The 23,920-nt window shown below is 40.4% G+C and overlaps 2 long non-coding RNA genes across 2 annotated transcripts in view; one reads left to right on the forward strand and one right to left on the reverse strand.

Annotated features, from left to right (window-relative positions):
* LOC149916015 (uncharacterized) overlaps positions 1 to 23,920 on the reverse strand; it is a 75,625-nt gene that overhangs the window by 13,050 nt on the left and 38,655 nt on the right. The window lies entirely within an intron of this gene.
* LOC149916016 (uncharacterized) lies at positions 1,914 to 20,834 on the forward strand. Its single transcript, XR_016471069.1, has 3 exons — positions 1,914 to 2,054; positions 11,019 to 11,093; positions 20,683 to 20,834. It is a non-coding gene; the product is annotated as an uncharacterized LOC149916016 (long non-coding RNA).

Consider the following 23,920-nt stretch of genomic DNA (forward strand, 5'->3'; position numbering starts at 1 on the left):
TAACCTCTTTCTATTCAAGGATCCAGAAAAGGTGGCTGTGTCAGCTGCTCAGCCTGAAGTTCAAGACCTTTACGGGTGAGGCAACATTTTAGAGCATAATAACTACACAAAATCCTTATCAAAGACTGTCACAGAGTTGGAATTACCAGCGGTTATCAGTCAATAATTGTTAGAGTAACTGATGGGTAAGCAGTAACCCTTCACATGCAATTCTTCTCTGGGAATGAGAAAAGCAGCTGGAAAGAATTCATAACAAGAACCTTGCAGAGCTCAGAGAAATGTGATGTATAAACAGATTATTATTTCCTGTGGATATTGATGATAAATGAACTGGATTCAGTGTGTCTAGGAAATATCTCCACACTCTAAGCCAGCTGAACTCCCTGTGGCTCAAGGTAAAAACCTCTCCTGTAGCTTACAAGAACTCAGCATAAAGAAAGCACTAAATATCTAGGTCACTAGAAATACAAAAGTTGAGCATTCCTCTTATATACTTCTCATTCAATTAATCTTTCCTGCGGGTTTTCAGTGTAATGAGTCATTGATTATTGCAAGGGGTGCTTTATTAGGTAAATTAGTTCATAAAAGAGAAGCAGTAAGAACGGCCAAGTAGCCACATAAACAAACAAATGCAGTATGTTGGTCACTGGGTTGCAAGTCAGCCTCAGGGGACTCCCAGAGATTTCCATTGTAATTCCTCACGACCTTCCACTGAGACAGTCAAGTTGTGAATCAGTACGGATCACAAAAGGTTTTGCACCACTAAAAATTCCTCTCTACAACTCCCTGCAAGGAGACTGTGGCAAGGCAGGGTCAGCCTCTTCTCCCAGGTAACAGTGATGAGAGCTGATGGCCTCAAGGCACACCAGGTTCAGGTTGGGTACAGTGGTGATACATTGCCATAGGTTGCCCAGGGAGGTGATGGGGTCACCATCCCTGGAAGTATTCAAGAAACGGGGAGATGGAGCATTGAAGGACACAATTTTGTGGGTGGTAGGTGGTCAGTTGGACTAGATGACTCTTCCAATTTAATGATTCTGTGGTTCTGTAAGATTTATAGTTTATGAAGATCCTGAACTCTCTGCAGTGTTGAACTGCAGAAATCTAAATTAAATGTTGCCTGGTATTTTGATCACACATGGAGTTACAGCATGCATGCATATCTTAGCTCTTTTGATGGCTTTCAACATTGAGAAGTGTTCCTATCATTGCAAGGATGTTTACCAGCAGCAGTCTCATTTTGTCTCTGTTAACATGCCCTTTGCTGTCCACAGCCTTGGAAACTGAATTTTAGGTGTTTGCCAGGAATATGCCGTGAGCATCCTAGCAAGGAACAGTGACAAACACTTCATTTGGAAGATTCGTACTGCAGAGAAAAAGAATACCTATTTTACAGTGAAATATTCATAGAAATCATTATACCTTTAAGCAGGGAAAATGCTAAGTTCAAGCAATAAATTAGTCATTTATAACATGCATTTAGATCTTTCCCAAAATGTGCTATTAAGTCATTTTACACTGCAGCCCCCATGGGAGTAAGAGCCACGTCTTCCACTATAGGACTGGTAGAGCCAAATTTAAAGCACATTGATGGTACTCACCGAGCACTAGTATTACATAATGGCCCCTCTGAGCTAACCCTGAGCCCATGGCATTGATGCCTTTGGACAGAATAACTACCACAGCAATGAACATCTATCTGGCTGTATAAAACAGAACTAGAAACAATAATGTAAGCATGGTATTTAAGAAGTAACATGGAGTCCTTGCACTCCACGGAGTTCTCTGGCTTTCCAAACAAATGATGGATTATAACAAGCCATTGTGTATTCTTTTCTGTTTGTCAGTGACCTAGTTCCAGTGCTGTCTGTGATACTTCAATGAGAAACTAAAGCTTGGGGGTAGATCTTCAGCGGGAGTAACTCACCCTGCTCGCTGTACAACGCACTGCGGGCAGAAAGCATCTTCCAGGGAATAGGCAGCACTCAGAAAGGCTCATTTCTCAGCTTGAACAAAGTGAAGAAGAAAGATGCCTCTGCAACGTCAGCAAACAGGTGAGTACAAACATACTTTACAGTTTAGGAGTGACTTCAGTGACAGAAATTTGGCTGTTTGATGACTCACAAAGATTTTGAGTTGTAGATCTCTGATTAATTTTTTTACCCAGGAAGTTCAGAGGGCTGATGGAATTGGGCTTTTTTCTTCGTCTGATTATTACAATTAACGTGAGTGTGCTGTGGGAATATGGAAAAACTGCATTCTGCCTTATTATCATCTTGGTAGTGTTTTTTTATTTTCTAGAATCGCAAACATTGCACACTGATGATCCTTGCAGTGATTTACAGATAAGGCATTTATACATCATTTAAATCATACTTTATAATTTATAGGTTAGTTATTTTATTTTAGTGTCAATCAAAATCAGAAGCTGTATGAAAGCTCAGAACAGGAGAAAGATTTTTCATGAAAAGCCTTAATAATCTAATGATGATATTTGAAGAGTTAGCACAGATGAACCTGCCATTAACACCACAGTTGTTGCTATTTGTTTAAATAGCCCATTTCATGCTTGTTTGTAAAAAGTTAATAATTACAGTGTAGCTAAACTTACATAAATAAACGTGTCTGCACTGGATGAAACCTGAAACAGAGCTGGAGCTCTCCTTGAACAGTAAAGAGTGGATATTGAGATTTCAAACTTTCTCACTGCAGCACACATCATCCTTGTGTATTTGAGCTTTTGGTTGGATAATTCCCCTGAGACTGTTGAGGAAGGCAGCATCCCCAACCCCATCCCATCCCAGCAGCAGGAATGCCTTTGCAGAGCACTTCAGTACTGGTGCTGCTGGTTTAGCCCAGACAACAGCATGCACAGCATCTGCACAGGAAGGCAGAAAATGAATGTGAAGTGATCCCCTTTCAGGTGTCTCTCCCTGTCCCTCCTGGGCTGGAAGGCTCCCAGCGGTGCCACAGCACAGCCATGGAATGGTGGCAGCCCTGCTAGGCAGCCACGTGCCTTCTTGTCTTCTGGAAGCTGGAATACATACACACCTTTCTAATTACACATTTTTATTTACACTTACTTTCCTGTATTTGTCATTGAGATCTTATCAAAATGCTAACAAAGTTTTCCTCCCTTTTGTGGCTTATAGCACACACTGGAAAGAGTTGGCCAGCAGCCCACTAGCATTGGTTTGCCTGTCAAGCAGCAATATTGTCTCCATACAGAGGTTAATCTGAGAGAACCGACCAATGTAACATCCCACAGCCCAGCACAGACTGCTGCTTTTGACAGGCTGTGAGCAGACAGGCTGGGACAAAGCAGGGCACCCTGACTCCTGGGGATGGCAGAAACCCAACACTGTTCTGTGTCCCACCCAATGACATGGTGGTTGAATACCAACTGCTTACTGCCTCCTTCATACCTGGGAGACCTCTGCCAGTTGTTGATGAATGCATTTTCATGGTAAAGGGATGCTGTCAGAACAACACAGGACTCCAGGTCAGATGATCTCAGACCCTCAGAGGAAGTGTAGGGGAATGAGTCGTCCTGTATGGAGAAACCCAGTTTCTCTGAAAGAAAATATCCCTCTTACAAGGAGAGAAAACACCTCTCAAACCTGACCCTTCCAGCTTTTGTACTGCCTAGAACACACTGTGCTTTCCTACAGTAAGGAGCATTCTGTCCCATATGATTTGGAAATATCATTTGCCTTCTTCCCTACAGATGGCAAACTCTTTGGTTTCTGCCACTGCTAAACATACAAATAAATCATCAAGATATGATCTGCTAACATATTCAAAATGATGTTTGGTCTCATTTTTTTTTTCTAGCATCAAACATCAATTTCATTTCGTAATGAATACGTTTCATCTCATAACATTTCATTTTTCATACATTTAGCAAAATTGCTTAATATGGTTTTTTTTCTTTTGCAAAAACAGCTTTATTTCTACCATAAAAACATGCAAATCTAAGACTCATACACTTATATAACATGCTGAATTCCCTACTGTCAGTTCAATACCTCAATCATAAAATATTCATCATCTCTACGTTTTTGTTTGTTGTTGTTGTTTTTGTCTTTTAACAAAATGAATTTGGTATCGCAACTCTTTAAAGTAAGTCCTGTTAAGGTACCTGGACAAAATGTTGCTGACCTCTCCATGCAGCTGGTTCCACTTCCACGTGCCCATTTCCACCTCCACTCCCCACTTGCTGCAGCCGTATCGGCGCTGGTGAGGCACATCCCATGCTCACTGCACAGCTTAATGCCCTCTGCAATTCCTATCTGAGCAGCTGTTAGCTGGAGACAAGAAGACTTATTTCTATTCATTCCCCGCATAATCCACCTTATGAATTCACACCTCACCTATCTGTGCATTCAAGGACCCAGAAATACAAAATATTTCCTACTGTGTTTTAAACCCACATCCTCCTGGATACAAGATAAGAGCTTAATAGCTTTGACACCGCACTGTTTTCATATTCATGCATAAGTTATGGATATAGCAACAGATCAGCACTTCTTTGTGCTTCTCATTGGCTCTGGTTCGCTGCCTTAAACTGTCTGAGTCAAGGCCACGTTTTAATGCCATAGACGTTCTATTCAAATACCAGTATGACCACATTTTAAAAGCCACCCTGTACCACTTCATTGCCGCAGATGTCCTTTACATCTGGCAAGGGCCGTTTCTCTGCATGTCAACAGTAATTCAGTTTAACAGCTGTCTCTTTTGACAAGCTTAGTGTCAGACTCTGAAATGACAGGGTGACAGTTTTCCTTTTCTTTAACAGAACATAGTGCAAATTAACCATTTGAATGCAGGATCGCTGAACGCCTCCAGAATACAGTTTTCAGAGCAAACTGAATAGGACTTAGGAATTGGTGGTATCAGGACCAAAGCTGAAAATCAATAGGGTTTGCAAAACTGAGGCACTTCTCCCACCACTGAGACTTGGACCTGAAAACTAAGCGTTCAAAGCCCAGAAAACATTAAACTGAGGTGAGATAGACGTTGGAGATAAACACTGAGAATTTGCAAACTGGTTTGATAAGCACTTTTCCTGTATTGCATAAATACACAGGAGAATTTGCTGTATATTTAGTTAAAGTGCTTGTTAATAGAGCAGCTAATGGTGTCGTATCAGCTTTCAAATGGCACTCGCACACACATCGTTCTCCACAAATGCCACGCGTACAAAGCACCTCTCAGCATCATTTCCCCAGAACTAAAACTATGCCCAAAATAATTCTGCACATATGAATTACCGAAATCTTCAGCACAAAATCCAGCTCTTGGGCAGGAACGAAGTGCCACCACCATTTCTGCACGACTGACAAATGCTACACAGGCCTTGCAGAAATCTGGTGCACGAGTGAACTTTATGGGTCTGGCTACATTAGGCTGACATTAAAAAAAAATATGCAAAAACGATGCTACACTTAAACTGCAGATCAACTGCAAGTTGTATGGCAAAGCCACTTTGCTGTGCTGATGTTCTACCCCAGCTGCCACAGTGAGAATGAACAAAACATCCCTGACTGAGCAAAATGCACGCCCTATTTCCATCCTTGAAACCAATGGCAAATCTCAAGGTGATTTCAATGGGACCTGACTCTGGCTCACACAGTTTATGCTATTTTAAATAACTATGAATACATTTCTGCTGTTTGTTCCTAGGTAAGCTCATACATCTAAAGCACTACAAAAACTCTGGGGTGGAAGGGTGATATGGAAAGCCTAACATTTAAACACTTTTAATAAATACATTTGTTTTCTTATTTTGATGCTGCAGTAAGTACTTCTATGTGTCACCCATTGCCATAACATCTGGACATCTCATAACATTCTGCAAGAATCACGTTCAGATGCCTACTACCATCTCTATAAAGCATGCAAATTTGTATGAGCTGAAATGAGAACTTTTCCTGAACTGTTCAGTCACGTAGTACAGCCAAGCCCTTCCTCATTATCCTGCTCTTTTTACACATAAATGTGTAATAAATAAATCACTTCTTCTCAGCCACTCTATACGGCCTCTCTTATAGGTATGCATTCCAGTTCAGTACTTCCTTGAGCCATCGGGAATGAGACAAATTTTGATCCCAAGGCTGCAGGAAGAGTTCTCCACTGGCTGAACAAGGTCTGGTAAAATTAACAGCCTTCCTCAGCCGAACCTGAGGTCCCCACTCTGTGGGAGCTAGCACAGACCTGATGATGGAGCTCAGCTCCCTGGTGCCTCATTTCTCACCCAACATCCTCTGGCTTTTCCTTTTCGTGGCTCAGAAATTTGTACATTCATGGCCAAAGGTGAGCCCCTCCAAAGAGAATATGTTGCATTTTATTAATATACCATGAAGCTAAATCAGCTCCAAACAGACATTTTCAGCTCAACATCAGCTCCGTGGGAGTGAGCAGGACGTCGGGTTTGGAGGGGTAGGTTGTTATTAGTATTGCACACACATCTCAGCTATACAAAGCACACAGAATTATTTATAACACTTAACCTCTCTAGAATCTATCACGTGCCTGAAAAACTAATAATTCTATAACTTAAGCTAAACAGAGCACTATTCAGTTGTAAATTTTATGGCTACTATCTCCACCTCTTATGAAGTGTGAAAAGAGGCTTCATATCTGTCAGTCTTTTCTCAGAAATGACTTTCGCTGATTACTTAAACTTTCGTTAAATAAGCTTTCCACAAGCTGTAAAAACAGAACACAGTGGGGAAAAAATTGGCTCTCTTTTAAAAGTGCTGTAAAGTCTCTTTTTGAATGAGTAATTAGAAATGTGTAAACTCTTTTATGGATATGTGAGAAGCACACACAAAAAATGTGACATTCCATGCAAGTATTTCTGTGTGCTATCAAATTTCATTGTATTTCACAGAGACCAAAACTATACAGACCCAAAATACACATACATTAGTGGACATGGGTTATTTGCCAAGAATGAATTTACATACAGTACAAGTAAAACATCCTAATTTAAATCTACGACAATGGATACTCACATTCTTAAAGAGAAATCAGAGTTGTTTGTCTTTCCACTCATATTTATACAGATTGCAAAGCTGTTGACAGAGCATGATTTGAGCTGGGCCTTTCCAACTGCTTACTGTTATTTTTATTGCCATTGTCAGCTATCTTTTTCATATCAAGAATGGAGCTTGGATGAAGATGCTCTGATTTTTCAAAGCCATAAACAAATAAAAGGAGACGTCACGTCACACAGGATCTGGGTATCGAGTGGGCAGTGGGGAACCTATTGCCGGCCATCATCCCCAAAAAATCTCCCTAAAAGGCCTCAATTAAACCAATACACTTTTTTGTCTTCATTTCCTTTTAAGACATGGCTGTTCTGCCTCTTTACAGGGATGCTTTGTAAGACAGAGGCATGGTCACTGAGTGGGACTTTGTCCTCAGCTGGGGCTCCTCAGACTGTAAGAAGCCTTGCTGCATAAAATCCCTGCAATACTAGAAATATTAGATAATAAATAGGAAAGCAGCAGTGTTTGTGCTCTTTTGAAGTGGGATGCACAGAGAGGACCGCATGGTGAGTCACACACTGCCTAGAAATACAAAGCTCCAGGGGTGCACATTTGGGTACGTCTGTGGCTGCCAGCCCAGATGAGTGCTCTGACCCCAAACCAGACTCTGCAAATGCACCACAACTCCTTTGTACTGTAAGTGCTTTATGGCAACCCCTCTTCCTCACCTTAAAGCTCTGATGTTATTCATGCTGAGAACATAACTTTGCCTTTGGACATGGAGGCAAGTCTTTTAGTGTAAAAATAAGTAAAAGATACCCATATATTTGCAAGGGCAGATGGGTGCTATGCACCCAAAAACACCTGCCTCCCACATGCAGGGCAGTTCGGGGCCCCATCCCCCCAGGACAGCTGAGCATGACCCCCTCAGGCTGGTGGGATGCTCTCTTGAAAAGCTGGTGGACACCATGCTGTGTACACGCACTGTGCACTATAAATAGTAATGTCTTCTGTGCTGCTCTCCATGGAAAAGCCGGCAGGAGGGGAAATAGTCTCAAATCTGTGTCGTTTTCAAGCTAAAGAGAGCCAGACTCATTCTCTCCTCAGTGGGGAAGCTGTAGGTGGGGGGTATGCCCCTGTAACCCCGTGGAGGCTGAACAGCCAGAGGAGGAAGCAGGTTCCAGCTAATAAACCGGTGGGGGGGGGGGGGGGGGAAGAGTCCCCCAAAATCAAACCCATCCCTCCAAGCACAGCATCATAATGCAGGCTGCACTGACTGCCCAGGCTCCTCGCTCCCAAAAACGGCTCAGGGCACGGGGTGCACACCCCATGGAGCAGCTGTACCCCAGTTCTCCTTCATCTAGAAGATATCAGCACCTTCATTTTATTTTCTCATGCCCGGGAGCACAACTAAGTCCCCATCTGCAAAGTCCAGCAGTGATGCTGGCAGAGCGCGGTGCCCCCACTCCTGCTCTGAGCACACGGCTGGCACGGCGCTCACTGCACTGCTACACAGCCACCCACAGCACGGCTGCTAGGACAAAAGCATGCGAAAGGGAAAGGCTTCACACATCTTTAGTGTGGAGAATGTATTTAGTGCTCCCAGAAGCTATTAGATGGGGTGATACGGGCAATTTATTGTTTTGTCAATATCTTTTATTTTGATTTAATAACTTACAAAAACTGGAGTCTATCTGCAGCACAGCCGCAACTTTTGCTATACAACACCACTTAACTTTCAAACACTTTAACTTTCAGGTCAAATCTCTGTCACGTTGATAAATGGATCTATTTAAATTTTTATCACCAGAGAATTCTCTCTGGTGTCTTATTCACTATCAGATTTCATGCACAAAATAACAGGATACTTATTATTTTTTGTTATCCACCACACACACACAAAAAAAAAAAAAAGAAAGAAAGAAAGAAAGAAAGAAAGAAAAAAGAAAAAAAGCACAGATGTCATTGTGAAATGTCTGTAATTTGTCTGGGGACACAGATGCGAAGATCTTGCATTTATACAGGGAGCATATCGTTTCTATTGATTATTAGCTTAAAACAGAGGTGTACCAAGTCTCACTCGAAGCGTGCCACGTTTTGCTCTTGTACACTTCAGCATTGCCAGTATGGATGCCCTGCAAAGCCACAAACGTTCCACAGAAACATTCCCAATGTTTCTGAGAATAATATGCAAAAACATTGGGCAGAAAAGTCTACTGTAGGATATATACACTAACCACAAGCTATTCACAGAATCACAGAATTGTAGGGGTTAGAAGGGGCCTCTAGAGATCATCAAGTCCAACCCCAAATCCCTGAGTTAAGAAGGAAACATCAAAGAGTTCTATGCTCACCCTCACGAGGCATTGCCATACAGTGCTTGGAAGGGTGGTTAATCTGATTTGGCTATCTGACTACTGCTTCATTAAGCAAAGTAAGAGGAACGGCTGCAAGGTCAACACATTTTTAGGTATTATTGTAAATAATCACCTGGTTTTCCTGCCAATAATCAGGACCAAAAATATAATCTGTATAGCACTAACTATGCTATATATGTTTAACCTTTACTTTAAAATGGCATTAAACACTGAACACTGTGGCTACTGTAAAGATAGTAAAAACAGATATTGGAGGAATATAACAGTGTTTAATGACAAGTTACAAAGAGTTCTACTGAGAGAAAAGCAAGAGTGAGAGAGGCTAAATAAACAGAAACCACGGTGCTCCAATCTCACGTTAACTTTCAATAACTGGCAAGTAAAATCTATACTATATATGATTTGATTTCCCCGATTTGTGCGTTAAATATTTACTTCTAACCATAAACTTATGTGAGACCCAAACAAAAACTAATTTGCATTATTAATGATGCAAGAAATGTGATGCTTAGTCTCTTAAGATTTGTAATAAAGAAGGAAATATGCTAGAGATTTACTTTCTCTTTTTCATTTTACAAGGCAAGTTAAAACGATAAAACTTATTTAATTAACAGAGACTCTATTTATGAATTAGTTGTTCCTGCCAGAAAGAATGTTTAAAAAAAAAACTGTCTGAAATGAGGCTGAGACTACAAAGAGTCCATTTTCAGCTTCAGAGTCTCATGGGAAAAATCAAAGGGTTTCTTTCTTTCAACAGTTTGGGTGAGATGATATTTTGAGATGTTGACAGCTGCCGAACTGCAAAACCAGTGAAGAACTACCAAACTGAAATCGTTTTTATCTTTCTGAATTTCCTCAGCATTCAACTCAACTTCCTTTTACATCTCATGACTGAAATTTCAACGCCAGTGAAAGGTTTTTTTCCTGCTTCGCTGCTTGCGACTACCACCAGTGCAGGTCCAAAGATGAACTCCCTCTCTTCTAAAGTTAACCATAAATAACACAGTACCACTATTACTGACTATTAGCAGTCTTCCTATTATTATTGTTATTTTCAAGGGTGACGCTGCCCTGATCTATGATCAAGGTGCCACCGGGAAGGCAGCCTGCACATATAACAGATGAGGTAGTACCTGAGCCAGGGAGCACTACTGAGAGCCACAACCCCAATGTGCACGGCTGCAGAAGGAGCCCAGCCCCCTTGGGGAGCCCAGAGGGCCTCTTATCCCTCTGCCATGTGCCAGGCGGCGTAAGATCAAGACCTAAAATCGTATACTTTCAAGTGGAAAATAAAGTAATGCTTTAATTGACAATTACGTGCTCAGTGTGGAACCATGTTTCAATGGTTAATCATTTTCATCGTCTATCTCCATGACACTGAATGTTTTCACTGTATTTGCTTATGAGATATTAATAAGACACAAGACTTTTCTCTAAAAAATAAAGCAGAAGTTAAAGCCTGCATTTATAGCTTGCTTTCTTTCTGGTAGAAACTGTTTAGAAGATACAAAACAAACTGTCCCTAAGTAAATAAATAATAATTATTAATAATAATGCTGTCAACACAGCTTATATTGTTCCCTTTCCGTTTCCTTGCTAAATCCTGCTCCCACTAGTAAAATTATCCCTTTTTTTTTTTTTTCAGCCATCAGCCTGAGAAGCAACTTCAGCCCCTTCCCACCAACGCCAGGTCCCACAGCACTGAACTGGAGACACTCAGGTGGGTATGCAAACTGCCAAGTCACCTCGTGCTGATCAGGAACATCTGTACCCCTTTCCATTTCAAGTTTGTTTGCTGAGGGAAGTCCAGAAACATCCACCAAGAAAGAAGGCAATTTGTGTTGTATTTTGCCATCACAGTAATGAGTGTCTTTGCAGAGAACGTTCTGGAGTGCTGCCACAAGGCAGCACCATGCTCCACTTATACTCATGGATCACTGAGCAGAACGTATCCATGAACTACTTCACTGTTACATGTTGAACTAAAATATATATATATATAGGTTTGTAAGCGCAGAAAGCAGTACAAAATCATACATAACTTATGTGGGAGTCCAAAAAGAGCTGAGTTTGCCTCTTGTTATTCTCATATTCCCCTACTCTAGACCTTTACATTGGAGAACAGAACAGTACTTGTCTTGTCCACAAACCAGCATTTGGTTGTGGGGCTGATTTTCTTTTTTTTTTTCCCCTCCGAATCTGAATGTGACCAAATTGAATACAAATGAAACAAATGCAAAACCCTGGATGTCTGGCATCGAAGTGTGGTAGGAGGAAACTATCGGGATGGTGTTCTGGCATTAATGCAACAGTAAAAAGGAAAAGCATATGGGCAGTGAGTAAGCAAATCCTGCTGAAATACGATTGTCAAGATAAGAAAAACCATGAAAACTAAAGGGCAGGTAAGAGGATGTTAAGTGCAATATAAAGGGGGATTTGTGGCACATGTAATTCCTCCTTTAAATGTTGATTAAACTTAGATTTGCCTCAATTAGAGACCATTGTGTTTCTGTCTACACTCTCTACAAGTACCAGTATAACCTGAAGGAGCTTGGCACATTTGTATCTACTGTATGTTTGTATTTTATTCTTGCTCACTAAGAACACATATAACTTCAGATGATAACAGGAGAAGTAAAACAAAGGATATGCCATAAAGTATTTTTGGCTTTCTGAGAAAGCATGTCGATGTTGCTCTGGAAGATGATGGTTTTGATGCAGCCATGACTCAAACCAAGCTTTATCAATTGCCATTTATGACTAAACTTCAGAACACAATGTTAATTCCATGCCATTTGCCAGAGTAGGAAGTCTATTGTAATGGGATGGAGAAACTGTATTTTTATTTTGCAAAATTCTTTGTGTCGATGCAATCAGCTGCAGATTTCAATAAGTTACGAATTGAGAGTGAATCATCACTCCCACAGAAAGGGTTTATTCTCCTGTTTCTTTAGATGCTCACCTTCAGAAAAGGCAGGTATGTGCCAGCAGCACTGCCTGCCCAGCACTCACCATCCAGCCTTGCAAGACTAGCATTATACTGAAATAAATAGGTACCATTCTCCTGCTATCAAATCTGCCTTCTTTTTCACTGTATGGGAAATCCTGAGTCATGCTGATGGCTGAGACTGAGCACATGTGATGTGTGCTAGTATTTCTTGTGGCCAGTTTAAAAAAATCATATAATACACTGCAGGTTTAAAACAGAATTTAAACCCGTCAAGTCTCATAACTTCCAAGAAAGCAAATTTACCATAAAAATAATAGTTTCCACTCACTAGATTTTATATTCAGGTCTCTGGCACAGAAGCTTGCCACCAAAGAAATCTCTTATGCAAGCACATAATCAGCGGAAGACTTCATTTTCGTTGCGGTTAGATTTAATGTGATAATGAATATTCCAGTGTCAGCTCTGGGTAAACTGATGGGATTTCACCTCAGATACCCTCCTCCAAATACCGCACGCGGGCACACGCTTGCTGAGTGGTAAATAATTTAGCAGCAACAGCACAAGGACACCTGAGACGTATTCACAACACGGATGTACCTTGCTCGTATACTGGCCTGTTTCTGGTCTTGTAAACAGCATCCACAGCACAGCAAAGAGAGTAAAGGGTTATTAGCTATTAATGCCACCCCTTACAGCTGAGAGCAAACGGGGAAAAAAAAAGCCCTGCATATATAGCCCTGCATATATAGCCCCGTTAGGCACATGGTGTCACCATATTTTACTCTCATGACCTAATCAAGGCTGCCTACAGTAAGAGGGCTTTCCAACATATTTTTTAAGGAGTTGTTATTTCCTTGGGTTTTTCACCTATTTTGCAGTTATTTGGCTGACAGTTTTCCTCCTGTTCTTTTTCTTTCAAGTTTCAAGTTTCCAGTCCAACACCAAATACCACTTCTTTCTCTACTGCTGTTAACACTATGCAGATCAAACAAACACAAAAGTGTTTTCTCAAAAAATAATCATTAAGCATATCATGTGGTTTAGTTCCAGTGACAGCTGAATATTTGTTTCATTAATAAGTAATTTGCAATTAATTCATGGAGTCATTTCTAAAAGAACATTGTGATGTTTCCATGGATTTAAGTGGCAAAACACTAGTCATTTTTTGACAAAATTTCAGTACAAATTGCTCACATGCATCTACTGGTAAAAATCCAACCTCTGCTGAGGTTGTTCCCTTGATCTGGGAGCACTGCTGGTGGGGAGGCACAGTATGCAAATAATTGCTGTATTTAGGATTTGTATTACAGCTGCATGGTTGCTCCCGCTGCATCGCTCAAATTATTATTAATGAAATCACTAGGCTTAAGGTTTTTGTTTTCATGTAGCATTCATAAACAACTCTTCTCCAAAGAATAATACAAAATATCCACTGCAAATTGCTAGATCAACCTGTTTACAGTCAAAAGGCTGGGCATACAAGGGCCAACTTCTCAAGTCTACTAGGATCAACTTCTGTCCAGAATGCGATGCGCACCATTCACTTTGACTTTTTACTTTCAAGTGCTGAACAGCACCTTACTATCTCTCACAGTGTTCTTTCCAACCTTATACTGGCACAATTTTTGAATAAATAACACACAAATGTTTTCAGTCCTGGACACCAGCACCACTTTCAGTCGGAACTCCAGGATCTGATCACAGTATCATTTAGGTTGCAAAAGACCCTTCTTCCATACCTGGCCCACAAAGACTAATTTCTAAGCCACAGAAACAATTACAGGTTGCTGTATCACCTTCTCAATAACCTTTCCCCAAAACTGTAGATTAGAGAGTTGTCTGCAATCATTAATTGCCTGAAGGAGAGAGACAGTACCAAGCAACAAACCTTTAATCAACAGAGAGCTCTGCAGAAAAGAAAAATAACTCCTTAGCAAGCAAGTTGCAATGTTGTTTTTTGTGGTTTTTTTTTTTAATACATCTACAAATACATGAGTTGGCATATATAATAAGCATTCTGCAGTTGTGAAATAAAACTTTCAGAGAAAAGTGACCATCATAAGTTTTTTGCTCTCTAGGAGTACAGTTTGCCATAATAGTGGCTATGGATTGAGGTGTGTCCAGGTTTTCTTATTCAGCAAGAAAAGAATCAGCTATATTAATGGACTAATACAGCTGATGGGACATAAGAGGGAGCTGATTATTACAAAAAAAAAATAATAATAATCAAATATTTGTTTTTCAATTAAAAATGAAAAATATATTTTTACATTTTTTTTAATAAAGTGAGGATTGAATGGAAATGTCTGGAAAGCAAAGTTCTAGACCTTTTGAAAACAATCTTTGAAAAGGTTTTTAACTTATCAAGAAGATCATGCTAGATGTATTTTAAAAATTGGTGGAACACTATAAACTTATGAGCTAAAAAGTAATAAAACCGAACTTATTCAAAATCTCCAAAATATCTGGCAAGAAAATACATAAACAATCAACTGTTTTACATCTTCTGTCAATATATAATGCTTTGCTACACAATGATTTCAGTGATAAGATGTAGCTTTGCCTTGAATGCAATTTGCAGCCGATTAGCTTGATCCAGTTTCCACTGAAGTAAATGAGAAGATTACCACTGACTTCAATGAAAGCTGGATTAGACTGTTCACATTCACAGTGGAGAAAAAGAAATCTTAATGATTGTTTATGCCAGAAATACCAGTGTAAAAAGCAAAACGGGTGCAACTGTGCTGAAGAATATGAAGAGAAAAATGAGCGCAGTGGATATAAAATATGATTCCAATAAAAATTATAAGATTACTAATTACTCTGGATAAGCTTATAGAAATGCTATAGATGTAATTTAATTGCACAAATATACTTCCAAATCCAATTACGGCAATGGAGCAATGATTATACAGTTGCATTAAGAGTTAAAATAAAATATGATACCAGATAAATGGGTATATTAGAAAGACATTATTAGATTTTCTTGCATTTAGCCACCATAGAGTGCCACCAACCCTTGAAGCTAGAAACAGATAGAAAATAACAGACAGAGGAGAAAGATTGCATTTGCTTGCTAAATGTAGCCAATGACAGCAGAGGTATTTCTACTAGAAAAGATAAATGGAGAGATATCAGATACCGACACATGATCTGCACAACAAATTACAGCACTGACTCAGGCTCACAGTCCTACAGTCTCACCAGGATTAGCAACTTTTGCAAGTACCCAAACATAAAAGAAATAAAACTGAAAAGGTTTTTCTACAGAAAGCTGAAACATCCCAGAGAAAACCCGATGTACCAATAAAGAGCCAATTATTACAACCATCAATACTCAGCAGTGGACTATCAGAGACAAAGATATGTAGATTTGATTAGGAGAAAAATACTCATGCCTATCACTTGGCAGAAGAGCATTACTTATAGACAGGAAAAGGGGCACTCGATTTGTCTGTAGGTTTAAATAATAATTTGAAACTTTAGCCATTATGACAAATTAAACTTTAGATTAGAGGACACAAATGTATGCACTGTGTCACAGTGAGTGCCTTTCTGATTTCAAACTAAACTGTCATCCCTTGCTTTGCTCTCTCCACTCCTTGAATTTAATACTGACTCTGGAAGTACAGTATGCATCAGGTTTGCCAACTTCTCTAGCCCAAAGGAAATATTCGCCAGTTGCCAGGAGCTCATAGATCACACTTATACCAGTTACAACCTTACCTGTATTTGAAAACCAAACATAAAACAGGGAAAACTTGCATGGATTTTTTGTGAGAATTTCTCTCTGGTGGATTGATAAATGCTTCTTTGGGAAGCTTCCCATTAACAACCACCTACAGCTTATTCATATTTTGCAGCCACGGGGAGGGGTTACAGAGGTTAGTGTACAGCGTCACATGGACTGCAGCTGCTCCTGCTGGTAGGTGTTGAGAACCAGTGTGAGCATTAGCATCGTTAAAAAAGACCCTTTATCCCACTTTTTCTGTAATACCATAAAGACAAACATCTACACACTTGGCCACAATTTGACAAATGTCTACGTTTCCCAATATGACTGTGATTGAGAGAGAGAAAGAGAGGGAGAGAAATCTTTACCTCTCTCAAAACTGAGTCTCCCTCCTCCCTTCAGAGGCCAGAATATGGAAGTAGACAACTATCCCTCTGAAGGCTGCATTTTATAGTAGTCTGATGAGATGCCTTTGATTTAGGAGTTTGCGCGAAGGAAGAAAAAAGTCCTCATGGTTTGCCAGTTCATCTAACCTAACTTTAATCACTTATTCTGTAGACAGCTATATCAGAGCTAGTCATCTAAAATCCCTTTAAAGTCAATGGTGAGAAATAGATGATTTCAGGATGCAATTAATTGATTGGAAGGAAGGGGATCTATCACATACAGAGAAGAATTGTGGCCCAGAGGGTTCTGCTTTTCTCTATTTACTTCACAGGGAGTTTGAATGTTTCAGTGTGGTTATCCAAAAATTGCTGAGAAGAATGTCACAAATCCCTATATATATTTTTTTAATTTATTATTCCTCTTCCCTTCTGCACCTAGTCTCTCCTGGGACATCAGTTCAGGTTTTTTACATTATCTCCATTAACCTATCAAGAAAATGAGTTCATTCCTCTGATGGTAATAAAAAGTTTGGGGTCATACATCACCACTCAATTGGGCCAGAAGAACAGATCCTTCACATTTAAAAAATACATTAACGGATAGCTTCATGCCAATTGCCACATAAATATTCAGAACTGGTAAAAAAAAAAAAAAAAAAAAAAAGAGTAAACTTCCACCCTTTTTCCACTCTAAGGCCCCATTAGTCCTTCATCCCTCAGAACACCAGGTCACATCACAAAAATACAAGAAAATTCTGGTGGTAACGAACAACCCAAGGAGCTGGGCTCCATAGTTTTCATGAAGACAGAGAAAAGTATTTCCCCTCGAGACCACATGGCACATCTTTCGACTTGTTCTACAGACATCTAGAGAAACCATACAGCTGAAATGCCCTTTGCTTGATTTAACCACAGAGGTTTCTGTGGCACACATCTGACAGAGGTGGTTCATATGTGTTGCCAGTAGCAAGCATGAGGGAATTATGAGGAAAGGGAATTATCCAAATTCTCAAATACTTCCCCGGTATCCTATCGTGTATCTGCAGAGGCAGGAGTTGTTGCTAGGTCACTGAAAAACATAGCAAACCTCAGGGGGAAGAAAACATAACAACAAAATAGTTTTCATTAAATTTTTTTAAAGTTTTCATTCCAATGGAGTCCTCTTGAATTAAGTTTTGCCAGACCTGGATATTGTGGAGACCCCCAAACACACTTCTGCTGCATCTACCACCCAATGGATAGCCCTGTGAAAATTTGCTCTGCTGCTTTGCCAAGCTGGTGAACCAGCCCATTTCCTCTCACCCACCAAAGAGCAGCCATTGTGCTGAAGATCTTTTGAGAAATCTGCAGCACACTCTGACATAAGGGAGTAAGTTTTGTTTCATGTTTTCCTTATGCTGGGGCATTCATCTTCAAAGTGCCTCGCACACAACCAGGGAGCCTTAGAAGCGTATCAGGGGCAATTCAAAGAGCTGTGCGTGGAGCAGGAGGGGGCTCCTGTTCAAAGCTGCAGCCTTGCATCTGCCAGGGAAGAGCAGATTCAAACCCGACGAGGTCACTTCACCTACCTGTAGTGGGATCTCATATTCAGAAGACTCCAACTAAAAATAAGGGATATTTAGACAGTGTGATAGCTGAAACCCTCCAGGCAATGCTCTTTCTCTCTTTCCCTCACATACAGACACACACAGAGCAATGCCTTCTTTAGAAAAAAACTGAAAACCACTGGAGACATAATGGTCTCCCAGAAAACTTACTCACAGATTAGCTCTATCTATAGCATCCTCCTGGTTTAAACATTAAAGTTTCCTACAAACTGGACCACCACAACCCACTGTTCAAACCACCTGAAACAAGGAAATGAGAATAATCAGTTGTTCAATATATGGTAGAAAGGTAAAAAAAAAAAAATGATTTCTTTTAATTACCCAATCTAACATCATATAGAGGAAACACGACATTCATTTTACAGATGGCAGCAATTACCCGTTCTGTGTTCAGATCTGAAAAACCCAGCATAAGACAAAAGCTGTGCCATGATGGGAGCTGCCTAAGCACAGAGTCCTACAGAGCTGCTTGTGGCAGAGTTCATCTTCTATGCGAAGTATAGAGGCATAGTTCTCATTCTACACACGGAAAACTGAAACAAGAAGAGATGCAGTGTTCATGCTCAAGCAGATCAACAGATGTTTAATGTCACTGATGATGTTAAGGAAATCAAAGTAGATTTTTAAGTGAAGCAGAAGTATAATAATCTAGTAGATTCTCTAAGGAGCCTTCACATCAAACACTTGACTTCATATTTAAAACATTTTAGATTAATTCTGTGTAACACAAGGGGTGTTTTTGTTTTTTTAAGATGTAGGTAGCTCTGCATCTGCAAATCTCATATTTTCTACTGAGAAGGCAGTTGCATTTATTGAATTTAACCACAAGGTCCCAAGTCAGAGGGCCCTGTACCTGTTCCAACAGTCACTGCCCATCTGGTACTATCCATCTCCCCCTTCCTTCAAACTTAACCACCACAGATATACACCTTATGCCTGTTTCTATCACCCATAATAGTTTTTCAGTATATAATGTCTTCAAGGGCTTACACTTCCTGATCTTCAAATACTAGGTTAAAGCATTTAGCACCCTACACTCATCTCTACCCTCCTTTCTTAGACTCATCATGTTCACATTAAAATCAGCAAAGTCTTTTGGACAGTCTTTGAATGTCATATTTTTATTAGAAGTACATTTGTGGGCTTTTTTGTTTTTATAAACTCATCTTAAACACTGCCTCCATTGCCATACACTTCATTTTACTGCAGTGCTGAATGCAACATTCCAGACTCAGTGCCTTACTCTGAGTTCAGTCTATAAGAGCAGGCAAAAATGGATCATAGACTTTATGTCTGATTCTGCTTCTTAGGTAAGATTTTTTGCTTCTTAAAATCTCATTCTTACTTAGCACTGCGAGTGTATTATTTTTTTAATGCTCCCGATCAAATATATGAGGAGCTGGGAGATAATTCCAAGAACTTCATGTAATTGCATTATGCAGACAGCACATACTCTGTCATCACCCATAGCTGATGTGAGGCAGATCTCAAGAAGAACGAAGCAAGCTGAGGCCCTCTCACACACAAAGGCTGTAGCATATGCTCTCTACACACAACATGCCTGCATTTGCATCGTGGATTTTTTCTCAGATTTTATGCTCCTTTTTGTTGTTCTTGCAGTGACCTCACCTGGAGCAACAAGGCTGCAAGCCCTCCATAACCCTTTGCAGGAAGAGCAATTGTTTTACGCTCCATATATTTCTCAGGCTCTGAAACAGCATAAGACTACACTTTTGGAGCCTCATACTATTTTTCTTCCTGCTGCATGCACTCAAGCCAGCAAATACCCCTTACTGGAAAGGATTGGTGTACCTGACCCACAGCAGCAATGCAGCGCTGGGCCCATTCCCCCTCACTCACATCGCTGCTGCAGTGCTGGTTCTGCTCCTGCTGAGCTCCTCAGGCAGCTCTGCAGCACTGCTGCTCTGCACAGTGCCTGGTTGGAAGGAAAAACCCTGACTGTGAATGGAACACCCACCTTTGCCATGGAAATACATGAATTATTTTTAAAGAACTTTACATCATTTTGCGTATTGCAGAAGTGACCCCATATATCTGGGATGTCTGAAACTGAACAAGATTTAATACAGCTAAGAAATAATCACGGGAAAGTGTTTTGTATTCAGCCAAGTATGAAGTAAGGCAGTCTATTTTCTTCAAAGAAAGCTGAGGCTACCTTTCATTACATCAATTATACAGAGCTTTACTGGAAAAGGATTAAAAAGCACAAGGGCAAAACAAACAGCATTACTGCAACGCTCAGTGGGATGACACTGCTTCCTCACACAGTGGGTACAGTTACAGAATTACTACAGAAAGGTAGGAGAAAGGAATGGAAGGAGGGATTTCATGAGGATCTGCACCTCAGTCAGACCCACTGTGACAGTGACACAAACCCAAGGTACTGCAGCACACATATTTGAGGAATTAACCCCACGTCCACATGCTCTGCTCCCTGACAGAGCTCACATCTCAACTCAATTTCTGTATTTCAAATTTACTTCTTAGCAAAAAAAAAGTACATTATTTCATAAGTGCAAAACATTACATAATGTTGCTTTACTCTAAGTCTCTATGAACTGTTTCTGTGCTGTCCCAGATCACTTCAAGCTATTTTCTTCATTCTATTTTAGGCCACATTTCCCTCTGCAGGATGGGAGCTGGTCAACTCTGTATTCCTAAGAAGTTTGAGATCAGGCTCTTCACGTGCCTAATTTGGACTTAATTTGAGGCTGGGATAAATCATTACAACTCAGATGAAGTCAATAAGAGCACAGTGACTTACATCAGCTCTGTGTCAGTAAATACTGACAAAATTGATCTCAAACTTTTTCAGAACAAAAGATTTTTGAAGATGGATTAAACAACATAAATGCTGAGCTGTTTTGCTAGACTGCAAATGGCATAACACATGCTTTGTGTGACATCTCTGAATTATCCCTTCGTGGCAATGTTGACATTATATGGTATTGACTCATGGAAGAAGCTTAAATACCCTTTTAAGTTTTCAAGACTCTTTGACAAAGCACCATTTCATTAACAAAATGTTAATGGAATCTATGAAGCCTGAATATACAGCATAGCCTGCTGGTTTCAAGAAGCTGTATTCACTGACCTAGAGGAGTGACTGCCACAGAGCACTGCAACCTTTATTTTTAGAAGCACCTTGTACAGGACACCCATGGGCTGAGTAAGGAGGACATGAACCTCTCCTACTTTCCCCATAAAACAGGATTATCACACATGCTGGAGAAGGTCAAGACGGCACTGACATGGGAAATGGATAACACAAGGTAAAGCAGGAGGGACAGCAGGGTTGGCATTGACTCGAAGCAAGGAGGAAGACCTAGAGAGCACCACTTTGCATAATGCATGCTCTGAAGTCATCTTTGGGAAAAGAGCAGTGATGTGCCTATAGCTGAAGCTGTTGGCCCTAATTACTTTGCTGACCCTCAAACAAGTACAGGTTTTTCTATTCGACATGCCTGTTGCTCAAAATAGATCTCAGTTTCCACATTCTTGACCCAACCCAGAGCAGGAACCCAAGAGTGAGACCAGGGCAGACCAAGGCAGTGCACAAACACTGCGCTGCTGCATGTTTGAAGGAGGTTGGCCCCTCCCTGGTTTTCTACGAGAAGGCAATAAATGCAACAAAAGTCAACCCTGGAAGAACAGCAGGTTTTTTTTCAGACATGTTTTCCAGTGGAGGAACAGATTTTTTTTTTTTTTTTTTTTTAAATCATCAGCCACCCACAATTTTTTTTTAATCAATAAACTAGTAACTATTTATAAAACTGGTGACTCTGACGTGCTCACAACGCATATTCAGCTTTTAACTCTGTGAATACATCACTTGTAAGTTCTTTGCATGAACAGTGACAGAGCTTTACAATGACAAAATTTACCCACACACTGAAAAGTCAACTTCTAAAAGCCAAGCATGTCTGCTGTTTTCTCACTGCTTTATATAACACATTGTTATAAACAGATGAGATCAGAATGGAGGGACAGGGAAATACTAAACTTCCATCCACTCACTGTCTTCTACATCGGGTGGCATTTGGTGTGCCATCAGATTCTACATTTCCTCCTGAACAGTCCATTTCATTTTTCACATGGATTTGCATAAGGTAAGAAGGGGAAGAAAATCACATAAATTAGAAACTTAATGAGAAAAACAACACATAAACACAAAAATTGACTGATGTACCCAAGGGTCACCTTGCAACCTGAAACTGTGTGCTTGCACACAACTCGTTTTTCCAAATGCCTCGCTCACAGGCGCAGAGCAGAGGAAGGCTGCACCACCTGGAGCATGCTCAGCTGCATTGCACTGACCCAAGGGAGCACTGCCGATCCCTGAAAGCAGGATCCGTTCAAGCACAAGGCAATTCCAACTTTCAGCTCATCACCACTAAATGGAGGATAAACTTGCCTGCAGCACAGCAACACAGGTGAAAAGCACTGCAGACTGTCCTGCAAATGCAGCCGTTAGAGGACAATTAGCTGGGAGGCATTCCTCAAGATTTCAGTGCAACTGTGTTAGAAATAAAAGACAGAAGCTCTTCAAAAATAAGCAACCATTCAGGACTTTGTTTGCTAAGGTAATTAAGGGAATGCCAGAATCAGCCAAGTTTAATCTCTGCACAGAATGAACGTGGCACATAAGCAGAGAATCCAGGTGAGCTTTCAGGGCTCGGTATTCATGTGTGGAAATACAATAACCTAATAAAAGCAAAAGAAAGATCACACAGACCATCTCTCAAAGGTTTCGTGGAGAATATTGTAACTTTTGGTATATAACAGAGTAAAGGACATACGGAAGAATCAAAATTCAAGGGAATTACAGAAAGAAAGAATTTTCCATCTTGACAGCAAAGTATTGCGCTCAGTCAAGAACAAAGTTCAGTGTGATCTCGCTGGGGCCACAAATGTTCCAGATGAATTAACAGAAGTCCATTGATCTGCAGGACCAAGAAGGATGTATACTGGCTGAAGATTTGCCCCATGATGCTCACATCCCATTGCCAGGAAGGCATCTCCCACTCTCCAGATAGCATTGGTCAAAACCCGCTGTGAATAACCACTTTATAATGCAAGACACTTACTATGCAGTGGGTCACTGGTAGCAGAGTTGAAAAAGGGACATTCAGATCTGCAATCACAAGCCTCTATAGTCAGCCCAGAAAAAATTAGCTGTGTCTCAAAGGCTCTTGTAGACCCAGGAGGATCAACACCAGTATTCAAAGAACAGAATGCTGTGATATGTTAGCAAGGGTTAAGGAAAACCAAAAACCTTGTCAACTTGCAAATCTATCTGTATACTGCAAAAAAGTTTTTCCTCTTTCATACTCAAGATTGCATTTGTCACACTTTTAGAAAAACCTTTAATGGAAATCTCAGATATACCCTGATAAAGCCATAAATAGAAACAATAAGCACTAGGAAAACATGCATCCCATACTGACCATCATTTTCCTGCTTTTGAGCAAGACTGCACCAGTGCAAAGACCCAATGACAACTGGAAGGAAGAAGTTCACCAGATCAGGCACCTTTCTTTTAGATTTCTACTTCACTGCTTTGCATAGGTTTCCAGCACTCTGAAAATTAGGTATAGTTACAGCCTCATTTTAACTCAGCTGCCATACTCTCACCAACACCAAGCACACCTCCCACCAGCTGCTCTGCAATGAGGGCACTTATCACTCCAGGAGAAGACCACCTGTGTAGTATCAGACTACTGATTTTCTTGAGGTAAGAGGTTATTCACACACCTGCAATAAAGTTACAGGAACCAACTTTCTTCTTTTTAGTTTCTGAATAGGTCTTTTAGTAAAAAAATTAAAGAAGCAGAAAAGTTGAATGAGGGT

This window comes from Phasianus colchicus, chromosome 14 (genome assembly GCF_987193195.1).
Source record: "Phasianus colchicus chromosome 14, bPhaCol1.hap1.1, whole genome shotgun sequence".
NCBI classification, from domain to species: Eukaryota; Metazoa; Chordata; class Aves; order Galliformes; family Phasianidae; genus Phasianus; species Phasianus colchicus.